Source organism: Neopelma chrysocephalum, unplaced genomic scaffold (genome assembly GCF_003984885.1).
Source record: "Neopelma chrysocephalum unplaced genomic scaffold, ASM398488v2 Primary Assembly neopelma1_155, whole genome shotgun sequence".
Taxonomy (NCBI): domain Eukaryota; kingdom Metazoa; phylum Chordata; class Aves; order Passeriformes; family Pipridae; genus Neopelma; species Neopelma chrysocephalum.
In genome coordinates this window covers 477,872-489,488 of record NW_020897817.1, presented here as the reverse complement: position 1 = coordinate 489,488, position 11,617 = coordinate 477,872, and positions in this window count along the sequence as shown.

The following is an 11,617-nucleotide window of genomic DNA, read 5'->3' as shown; positions in this document are numbered from 1 at the left end:
TGATTCACGTCTCTGGGATCTGGAGAAGTTTCTCCTGACATGCACACTCACCCTGCTCTGAACATCACCCGTGATTAATGTCAGCAAGCACCCTGTGCCATTTAAAGGATTTGGGGGAAACAGCACACTGAGCAGGTTTTAATGCTGATTTTTTGACAGCCTTCACGTTTGGCCGTGACATGCTGTGGAGGAGACTCTGCCTTCGAGTGGCCATTTATCAGAGGACAGAAAAAGACTATTTTAAATGAGCTCAGGCTGACCTCAGAGTGGATTAATGCATTTGGGAGGCCTGATCAACCTGACAATCTCACATTCATCAGTGTGAAATCAATCTGAAAGGTACAATGGGTTGTATCTACTTAACTGTTGACAGAGGATGCCAGAACTGACAGAATAACCTGGCACTTGCTATTTATTGCATGGGGATGCAGAATACCTGCCTGTGCACATAAACATCTCTTCCCTCTTGCAGCACATTGTATGGCAAGAAAAACTAATGGCAGGCTGGGATAACTGGGCATTTTCTGACAGTCTCACTCATCTCTTTCGTCATCTGTAATTCCAATGAAGTGCCTATTCCCATGCCATGAAGCAGAGGGAAACTGGAGCTACAGTGACTCTTGTGCCAGTGTCATTTACATTTTGCTTTATTAGACAAAAGGCAAGTAATTAATCAGTGGATTGCTTAATTCAAAATTCAGTCAATTGCAATTGAGGCTTCATCACTCTGCTTTCCACATGGTGAGATCTGGGTGATAAATTTGATTCTGTTTTGGTTGCCTGGCTATGAATAAATAAAGTGAGTTTGAGTACAGACAAGCCAGAGACTTCAGGTTTTGCGTGTGAGTAGAAATGGAAATACTGGGCTGGGAGCAAAATTCCACAGGGAAGTTTTCAGTCAACCCAGTTGGATTTCAGAAACACTGAACCTTTGCTGCTGCTGGGGAGGGGGGATCTCCCCAGCCCATACAAATATCTCCGAGGTGGGTGGCAAGAGGATGGTGCCAGGCTCTTTCCAGTGGTACCCAGGAACTCTGTCAGTGCCTCTGAGCAGCCCCGAAGCAAGAGCTGTGCAGAGGAGGCCTAAATCCCTGCTTTTAAGTAAATTGAAGTATGAGTACAAAGAATAACCAAATGTATGTGTTTGGAGATGCTTATTTCCCTGTGAAGAATATTCATTCAGTGGTCTCCTACCTGCAAAGCCATAAATCTGCACTCCAGCCTGGATTCCCCTGTAAGCTGGAGCAGAAGGTGTCATTTCCTATTGTCTAAACAATTTACAGCTGCCTTAAAAGGGTGTCTCAGCAATCTTGACACCTCGACTGGATCATAAATTCAGAGCTCCTGTTGAAGGAAACACTTTTCCCTTCAGCTGAGCACACAACTGGAGATCTGCCCCGTAGGAGCTGCGGGAAGGTGGCTCTGTCTGTCTGTCTGTCTGTCTGTCCCCCCTGCAGGGCTCTGCTGTGTCAGGCAGGGTTGTGGGGGTTGTCACCTCGCTGTGCCCGTGGCCAGGGGCAGGCACAGCAATGTTGCTTTAGCAGCAAGTATTTCATTACCAGCTTGTATTGCTTTAAGAAACTCTCTGCAGCGGAATTGTAATCGCGTAAACCCGGGGCCCATGAAATGAGATTTTCAGTTCTGTGAGTTAGCAATAGGTGTGATACATTAAAGCAGATTTGCTCCCCACGTGAGGGAGGTTTTGATGAGAAGTGTGATAAATTAACCACAGAGATTTCTGGTACAGAGCACAGCTCTCCTGCTGACCCACTGCCCTCATTTGGCTTTTTCATCCGCTCGCTGTGTTTGAGGGAGTGCTCCACAAATAAAATTAGCCATAACATTACCCATGCTTTTCTGCAGGGGAAAGGGCAGGGAATTTCTTCTTGAAGATGTGGGAGGTTGCAAGAAGGTGAAACTGCAGAGATTTGTTCCCAGTGTTGGTTCCAGGGATAGAGGTGGGAGCACCTTGCTGACAGCAGGAGCATCTGCTGAGGCTGCTTGGCAATGGTGCTGCAATTAATTCATCCTGGATCCTCAGGGCTTCCACAGCCCTGGCCCTGCTTCCTGGCACAGGGCAGGTGCCCGGTGTGCCAGGGCTGGGAGCTCTGGTGCAGGGAGCTCACAAGATGTGACATCAGTGAATTTCTGCTCATCTTCATAAAAACCATCACAGAATGTGCTGGACTTCTTGGATCCTGCTGTTTTGGTTTTCCTCTTTCCCTTGCTGTTATTACAGATCTTTTTCTTCACTCCAAATTTTCTCTCTCTTTGCCTTCTGGGGGCCTGTTTCCCTTCCCCAGGCTCCCCTGGATGGGTCACGGGGGTCAGTGTCTGACAGCAGTGTCAGCCGAGCCCATCACTTTATCTCTGGTGTGATATCATTGAGACAGTGCTGGTGTTCACCTGTCAGCCTGCTCAGCCCTGTAATCACCTGAAATAACGGGACAGGAGGACGAAAGGGGCTGTTCTGGGTGCTGACATGCCCTGGAGGAAGGTGGGAGTCCCTGTGGCACGGGCTGGAGCATGGGCAGGGCAGAGCTTTGCTCTGGAATTGCTCTGTGCAGAGGGAACCCAGGGAGGATTTGCAGCTGAAAACCATCTTTCTTACCCAGAAAAAACGTGCTCAGAAATCCTGGTTTTATGAGTTCTCACAGCCTGTGGGTGAGATTCACAGGTGGAGTGACAAGAAACACAGTTGGAAACAGGATGGTTCAGTGTCGACCACAGTGACAAGTGTCACTGGAGAGAGCTGGGGATGTGTGATGGGGAAAAGTTACGGAGTCAACTGGGCAGCAGGTCCTGGAGAATCCAGGCAACCACCTGTGTGTAATTCTGGAGGGAGGAACAACCCTCCCTGTACATCCCTGAGCTGGGGGTGTGAGTACCTGTGGTTGCTCCCTGAGGTGACACAGTAATGGATACCCCTCTGTGTGCACACAACACACAGCTGACTCCAGCTGCATTTATTTAGTCAAGCTTTTAATAAAAGGTAGTTGAAAGGACTTATACAGGATCTGCATGTAGATTTGGCATTTAAGGATATGATTAAGTGAAAGCTGCTGAGGTCATTGCTTGACTAGATTGGCTTAATGAATGTTGATTACACTGTACATGTTAATTTAATTTAGTGAGATTTTTATCTTCTGGATTGGGTATCAGCTCCTGTCTGGGTATTGATTGGGATGTGGGAGGATGCCAGGACTGGTTCTGTGTGAGTTGATAGGTCAGTGCAGCCTGGGAGCATTGAGCATGTGACGTTCTGTGTCTGTCTTCCAGGAGAGTCCTTCCCTCTCCACTGATGGCAAGAGTCCCTGCAGGACAAGAAAGGGCTGATGCAATGCTCAGGTTCTCCCAGGAGCTGCCCAGGTGGATGTTGCCATGCTGTGGTACCTGGGTGTGTTCCTGATGTGTGACTGCACCTGTCCAGCTGTGAGAACAGCGGGGAGGGAGCTGCCTCTGCCTCTATGAGTTTTCTGGCTCATGGGCTGGAATCTGCCCCTAGAAGGGAGTGAAGAGAATGAACTTTCCTCCACTGAAAGGCTGTGGAAAACTTAGGTCAGGAGGAGAATAATTGGTCTGAGCTTGTCTTCTGTGAGCCTGTGTGTGCTGCCCTGGTGGGAGTTTGGGGGTGGGGAGGCTGGAGCTTTGCTGCCTGACACGGGGCTCTCTGCAGTTTGGAGAGAGGGTTGGGAGAGGAGGCTTCTTTCCCTCTATCCCTCTGCATTCCCTTGTTCTAGATTCTGCCCTGGATGGCAGAGGATCCCAGGAAGCCCCCAGTGTGAGGCCTGTCCTGGTGCCAAGGAGCCCCTGCCCACAGCTCAGGCTCAGTGCGTGGGGGGATGAGCTGCTGCCTTTGGAGAGAGCTGAGCTGCTCCTGAGGGAGCCACGTTCCATATGGAATGTTTCAGTGGCATATGCCGTTAATCCTGCACGCTGAATTATTCAGCAGCTCCCAAGAATGAATCAGTGAACGGAGCCTGTGCAGCTCCACGGGCCCTCCATGGGTGCCTGGTGCAGCAATCCTGGCCAGTGTGCCCGGGTGGGTGCTCTGAGCTCGGGGGGTGACTGTGCCAGAGCTGTCATCCCAGGGATTTCATGAGCAGCACCTTCCACCTGGCTGTGCAGGAAAGCTCAGTGCTCAACAGAGCAGCTCTGGCTCAGTCAGCTCCTCTCCACAATGGAGAGCTGCAGCACAGAGCCACAGGGTCCTTTGGGTTGGAAAATCCCTCTAATGTTGAGTCCAACTGTCCCCTCAGCGTTGCCAAGGCCATCACTAACCATGTTCTCAAATGCCCCATCTGCACATCTTAAATCCATCCAGTGATGGGGGTTTCACCCCTGCCCTGGGCAGGCTGTGCCAGGGCTCAACAATCCTTTTGCTGAAGAAATTTTCTCTGATATACAACTTGGACCTCCCCTGGCACAACTTGAGGCTGTTTGCTCGTGTCCTGTTGTTTGTTACCTGGGAGAAGTGACTGACCCCCACTTTGCTACAACCTCCTTTCAGGGAGCTGTAGAGAGCAAGAAGGTGCCCCCTGAGCCCCCTTTTCTCCAGGCTGAGCCCCCCAGCTCTGCCTGTGTTCTAAAGATGTGTTACTCTATCAGATCATATCATTCTTGTGACCTTTTAAAATTCTTACAGTTCTGCTGCTCGTGAGCTCAGTCTGGAATTCCTGCCCCAACCCAAGCTCTGGTGTGACAGGCATGCCCCTACATGGAGCATCACCAGCAATCTTTCTTGGGGGGTGAGGGGTGTGATGACCAAAATGTTTAAAGACCAGCTATTCTGGAACTTCTTGGCATGATGCTCTGACATAATGTGCATTAAATATGTCTCACTGCCCACCAAAATCCCTGACCCTGGAGTTGTGGTGTGTGTAAGAAATGGAGAGGGAAAAACCCGGAGAATGTAGGGCTACAACTCATAACTACTGCCAAAATAAGTTAAAGTCCCAGAGCAACTCATTTAATAAGCAAGTGAGCTGGCATGCACTACAGTGGAGTTGCTGACATTGTCTGATGTTGTTCCCACAGAGCTCATTAAACCTTTTTATGTAATGTTGCTGCAGCCACACGTTGCTGAATCTTTCCTCATTGTGCATTTCACTCAGTGGTTCCACATATTTTAATAATTCTTTTGTCCTCTCAATTTAGAAAAGAAAAATCACCGTTCCACAACCTAAACAGCTTAATAAGGGGCAAGTGAAATGTCTCATTTCTTTTGGAGGCGAGTTGGGGTGTTTCAGGTTTCAGCAGTGCAATTTCATCCCGGGAAATAAAGAACAGTGTTTGTAGCCAGCTCCGAGAACTTGAGCAATAAGGAGCAGTGTGGAAAGGAAAACACTCAGCACACCATTCCCTGCAAGTCTATAAAAGCTGCCACAATGTGTTTATTGAAAATGAAGGGGTTTTGCTTTAGACTGTTGTGTGGGAAAAGTGGCTCTTTGGGAGGGGTTTTGGATGGGAAACTGGTGGCTGTGGCTCTTTGGGTGGGATTTTGAAAGCCACACTTAAACCCCAGCTCTGCATTCCTGTTGATGCCCCCGAAAGGCAGGAGGTGGGGTGGGTGCAGTGTGGGGGCTCTGCTGCCTTTGAGCCCCCTGACAGTGTCTGTGCTCTTGGAGGTTGGGACTGCTGTGCACAGTTTCTTAATCACTCTCCAACAAACCCTGTTTAGCCTCATTAATGCAAATTAACAGATGATCTATTTTTGCAGAGTCTCAGTCCCATCACACGAACTTACACTTACAGCAACTTTAGAAAAATCAATTTTTAGTCCTTACTACAAATTGATTTATGGCTTTTTCCTGCTTGGAGCTGCTGGGGCCCCTCAGCCCTGATCAGCCAGGCTGCACATTCCCCTGTGTGCCATGGTCATTGTGGGGTGGAGGGGGAACACTGACACTGGGAAAGGTGTCTCTAAAGAAAAATCAGTCTTGAGATTTGTCTCTGAAAGGCTCTGTAAAGCCTTACAGAATTACAGAATCATTTAGATTGGATCACAAGATCACTGGGTCCAACCATTCCCCCAGCACTGCTAAGGCCACCACTAAACCATGTCCCCAGTGCCACATCCACGTGGCTTTTACATCCTCCCAGGGACGGGGACTCCACCACTGCCTTGGGCAGCCTTTGGGTGAGGAAATTTTCCCTAATATCCACTTGTACAGAAAGAAATGAAGGATTTGTAATGACAGAAAGAAATGAAGGATTTGTAATGACCACGTTTGAGTTCTCTGCAATCCTTTCCTTGAGGTGTTGCAGTAGAAATGTGCCCATTAGTGAGCCCTGGTGATGTCCCGGATGCCTCATGGTTATCTGGGGGACAAGAATCCTCAGTGGGAGTTTAAAAGTCACAACCACTTCACCTGGAGATGGTGTGATCTCCTGGGCTCTGACCGAGTAATTATGTTTCAAACTTGAAATGAAATGTCTTCCTTGAAATGAGAATTTAAATGAATTAGCTGCATCTCTCGGCAGGGCTGGTTTAATTCCAGTGCCAGGTTTGATCCTGGCTTGGCACATGCAGCTTAATTACAGTCACTGCTAACAACAAACACAAAAACAGGGAGGGGAGCAGAGCCTGGCCGAGGCAGTGCTGGGGTTTGAAGTTTTTCCCAAGTATTGAAATTGTTCTCTAATTAATTTACCTTGACCTGATGGTTTATTGAAGGAAGTTTGCTTGATCCCTCAGCTGAGTTGTCATTTGCCATTTAATTTGAGCCATGCAGGGATGTTGAGGAGCTGCACTTAATTGTCTGGTCTAGTTCACAGGTTGGTGATGAGTCAAAGGCTGGAGTTGATGATCTTGGAGGTCGTTTCCAAACTGAATTGCTCTGTGGTTCTGTGAGGATGCAGAACTCTCTGCTGTGGGGGAAACACCCTGGAGCTTCCCAGAGAGAACCCTGAGCTAGTCATGAAGTCGTTTGTTGACAAACCTCCTAATTTTGCATCCACTATTTATTTTGCAGCCTGAAATGTTTTTGTCGTGTCTCAGAAGCCACCTCATTAGCTCTGTGATTTGTCCCATTAACACAGTTGGAGCAGGCAGCACGTGGCTCAGGGCAGGGGTGCAGGCAGATGTGTGTCACAGGCCCGAGCAGGAGCTGGCAAAACAGAGGGTGATTTAATGAAGTTTTGATACAGCTCATCAGATACCGAAATGGGAAGATGCAATATTAATTTAGAAACACATTATCATTTCAATTGTAGTCGTTCTGAAGAGTATTAATAACAGGAGGGCTTGTGGCGGTTTGGGAAGATGATGTATTATTCTAAAGGCAAAAGTATTCTTTGAGATTATGTTCCATTTGACACCTAAACATCGAGCATACTCCCGTTATCACCGTGGAATCAATTTTTTTGGCTGTGTGTTCTGTGCTTACAAACATAATCACTGGAGGCATTTCAGGCTCTACACGGGAGGTTCTGAGCAGGGGGGGCAGGACGAGCTTAAAACACCAGGCTGACAACTTCTATCCTTTAGTCCTCAGCTCCTCTGTGGACTTGAATGACTCGAAATTCTGTTTTGACAGCAGGACCTCCTTTTGCTGTCACAAGCAAAAGAAAAATGCAAATATTATCTAAAAGTTCTTACAGGGAAGTTAGTCTGGGACAAATGAGGGGCCTCCTGGTCTGCCTGACCAGCAGTGCAGTGCTTGGCCCAACCAGAGCACATCTCTGGTCATGAGAGAAGATGTGGAAGATGTCCTGAGTTTTCTGATGCCAGGTGCAGTTTAATAGGAAATTTGGCATTGGGTTCATGAATTGGACTAACCTAAATTGCCTGTTTCTTGGTGATTATATGAAACCACTGTCCTTTTTACCAAGACACTTGTTTAAGGTGTAGCCCATCATTAATCTGTAATACTTGAAATCCTCAAAGGAGTTGACTGCAGGGCAGCTCCTTCCTGAAGCTTCCGAGTGAATTCCAGCCTGCTGCATTCCCGTGCAATGACCCCAGGATGGATCCTGGGCTGTTCCAAGCTGACCTGGCTCTGGGGGCTGGGGACAGTGCTCCAGGCAGGCACAGCAGCTCTCCCCAGCAGGCCCTGGGCTCACAGGAGTTCTCGAAGTACCAACCTGACACCAGATGCCATCTCCTGTTTTCAGCCCAGTCCTGAAGATGCCTTTCTGGCAGTGTCCCAGGAAGGCTCTGAAGGTTTCACTCAGTCTCTGGACTTCAGCTCTTCTACCTGGGTTTTAATAAACCCGTTATTCCTACCTAGCTGGATGCTTGGCAGCTCTGCTGGGCTCCAGCTGCTCACACTGCAGTGCTTTCCATAATTTTCCTGACACAGGCAGCAAAACAACCTTGGCTGGTTTCTGCCAGCCTGTGGGACCTGTCACTCCCCCAAGAAGCTCCCAGAGCCCGCTGGCTTTTTTTAGGCAGCCCCAGCCCCGGTGGGGACAGGCAGGTGATGGATGAGCAGCGTTCCTGCGGGTGTGCAGCAGCACAGCATCCCTTGAGCTGTGCTGACAGCTGGGCCAGGCACAGCCTGTGTGCTCACAGCACACTCAGCTCTGGAAACAACTGTGCTGGACACTGTCACCCCAGGGACAGTGCTGGGATGGAGCTTTTCTGAGCCAACTGTGAGCCTGTCACAGGCAGGATTAGTCCTTCCTGCACTGGAGTTTTTAGTGGCCTTGTGGAAATACCATCTGGTGATTCCTTGGTGCTTCTGAGAGCATCACTGTGGGGGCTCAGCTTTACTGCAGTCCCCAGGACTGGCACTAGTGGTGCCAGGCTTTTGGGCTCCATGGAAAAGCAGGAATTTCAAAGTGACAGAGTAGGGTTAGAGCCCCGTGCTCCAACAGCTGCCAGCAGTCACCTCATCCTTCCCTGAAGGTGTCTGTTCATGAACAAGGATTTTACCCTGTTGTGTGTATGTATGTCTAAAAAATAACCAAGGATGAGCAAAGACAAATCTGCCACTTCAAATAAAATAACAAAATTCTGATATAAGGGGATATTTCTGTAGAGATTTGGAAAAATGATTTCCTCGGTAATTCTTTGGCTTGGTCCCAAACCAGGACACAAAAATGGGCTCAAACATCAGCTTTCCCAGCAGTTTTCCCCCCTGGAGAGTGGGCTGCAGCTGCCCCTGAGTTGGGCTTTGACCCTGACTTGTGTTCCAGCCCTCCTGCACCCTTGGCTGCCTGGGGGCGAGTGCTGGAGCCTGACTGGAGCAGGACACCGTGGCCTTGGGGACAGCTTTTGGCATGTTCTTATTGAATCAAATCTATAAAAATAAATCCTCATGTTAGACTGCTGGTTTCACAATAATTCAAACCACAAAAGGCCCGAGCTCCCTCCCCAGTGGCCGCCGCTCTTGCCATGTGATGGGGGAAGATAAATAACAAGGCAATATTTTACTCTTCAGGCTCTGCCACTGGCAAATGCTTCCAAACGTGCTCTGTGAATTTATGCTCCTGGTGCCAGACTTGCCTGGCAATGCTGGTAATTAATCACCGGGTTTAACAATGAGGAACATTTCACTGGTCTGATTAGCACCAGGTGAAGTGATCAGCACAATTAATCAGGTGCAGAGCAGGGCTGGCGCTGGGTTTGGGCAGAGAAAGTTTAGTTTGGAGCCCAGCCTTTCCTGTGTGTGTGAGAACAGCCTTGGTGCCCTGTGCTCAGAGCAGTGAACTGGCCAAGCCCCGGGGGCTGTCCCTGGCTTGGAAGGGGAGACCAGGGCAGGGGACAAGAGCAGAATAAAGTGAATATAGGAAAAAAGACCCCAAATATAAAAGCAGGTCCGTTGGTCTTGGAGTCTGGGATGGGCAGGTGAGTCACGTGAGCTACTCACGAGTACCTGTGTTTGCTTGTACCCATGGGGAAACAACAACCCCCAAAGGACTTCCTAAAATACATTCTGTAAAGATCCTTTTCCTGGTTTTGCTGTTCATGTTGGCTTTCCACTGCCTGCTCTGTGGCCAGGAAGGCTCTAACACGCTGGTGAATGTTTTATGTGGATCAGTTCCTGGCACTGGCTCTCAACACCCCGAAGGAGCCGGTTGTACCTGTCACTGCGGTGCCAGGTGATGTGACAGTCCCTCCCAAGGTGATGTGACAGTCCCTCCCACGCAGCTCTGCCATCAGTGCCACAGCTCCTGTCCTGTCCTCACCTTCACAGTCCATCCTGGGGCCCTGCAGTGCATGTGCAGTGTTTAAATTGCAGCTTCAGGCCCCTTTCTGTGTCACAGGAGTGCAGGGTCAGGATTTTAGTGGCTGGAGCTCATTGTGGTTGAACAGCCTTGGGGAAGCACTGCTGGAACTGAGAAGCTCCTGCAATTTTTGGAATCTATTGGGGAATTACCACATACCCTTTTCAGATGTTCGTGTATTTATCCATTCCCAAGGTGCTGCGTTTCCTTTGGAGAAACATTATGATAAATTATCATCCAGGCAGTGGAGAGGGATGGGTTTCCTTTGAACCAGGTGATGTGGGCAGCCTTCAGAACTGCTGAAGAGAGCAGAACAACCTGTAAACAAATGAGAAATACTTTGAACTGTGCTTATTCTCTTACTCTTTGCCACCATGAAGATTTTTTGATGTGTTCCCAAATTGCCTTGTCCCAGTCCCTGTGTTTCCCAAGGCAGTGGGGGAGCACGTGCAGGGTGTGGCAGCACACACAGTGGTTTCTCAGGCTGCAGTTGCATTATTGATGCTTTCACTGAGTACCAGCACCTACTGGTGGTTCCTGGTTCCCTCTGGAGTAAGAGGGAGGCTCTCCTGGGACCAGCTGCAGAGCTGTGGAGTCTTTGTCACCGAGTCTCAGAGGAGATCTCGTACATGGACAGGGTGATTCATCCAGATTAAGGCAGGAAACGTGTTTTCCTGTGTCAGATCCATCTTATGAATCCCAAGGCAGCTGCTGCTCTTCAGCAGAGTTCAGTGAATCCTTTGCTTAAACAATCCAGTGACAGGAGGGACGTAGGGAATCACTCTCATTCCCTTCCCACTGGCTGCTCAGCTTCCTTGCTTCCTCTGTTTGCCTTTTCCAAAGGTAAGGCCAGCCATTAATTCAGTAATTTGTGGGCCCAGCAGACTGGGAGGCTCTCAAAGGTTATTGCTCACACAGCCTCATCTCCCAACCCTCCGGGATGTGCTCTGTGAAGTGGTGGAAATGGTGCCTGATGAGGGAAAATGCCCTTTGGAAAAGGTTAAACCTGCTGCCAGTTTATCACAGGGCTGGGGAGCAGGGCAGGGCCGGGGGGAAATCAGAGGGAAGCAGGAGAGCTGAGCTGATGAGAGTGAGCCCAGCCCATTCCTGCTGGGCTGGAATTTGGATGAGCCCTGCCCTGCTGTGTGCCAGCTCCTCAGCAGTCCCTGGGGGAAATGATGCAAAATTCCCTCCTCTGGTGCTGCTTTGGGAGCAGCAGCTCCTCCAGCCCTCCCAGCACAGTGGGGTGGTGTTTGTTGCTGCCCTGTTGGTCACCAGCCAGCAAATGCTCTTCACGTGTCAGTGGCTGTGCTTGGGTTTGTGGTTTTGTTTTTGTTTTTTTTTTTTTTTTGCAATATCACCGAATCATTAAAGTTAGAAAAGCCCTCCAAGATCACCAATTCCCCCTGTACCTGATGCCCCCCTTGTCCCCCAGCCCAGAGCA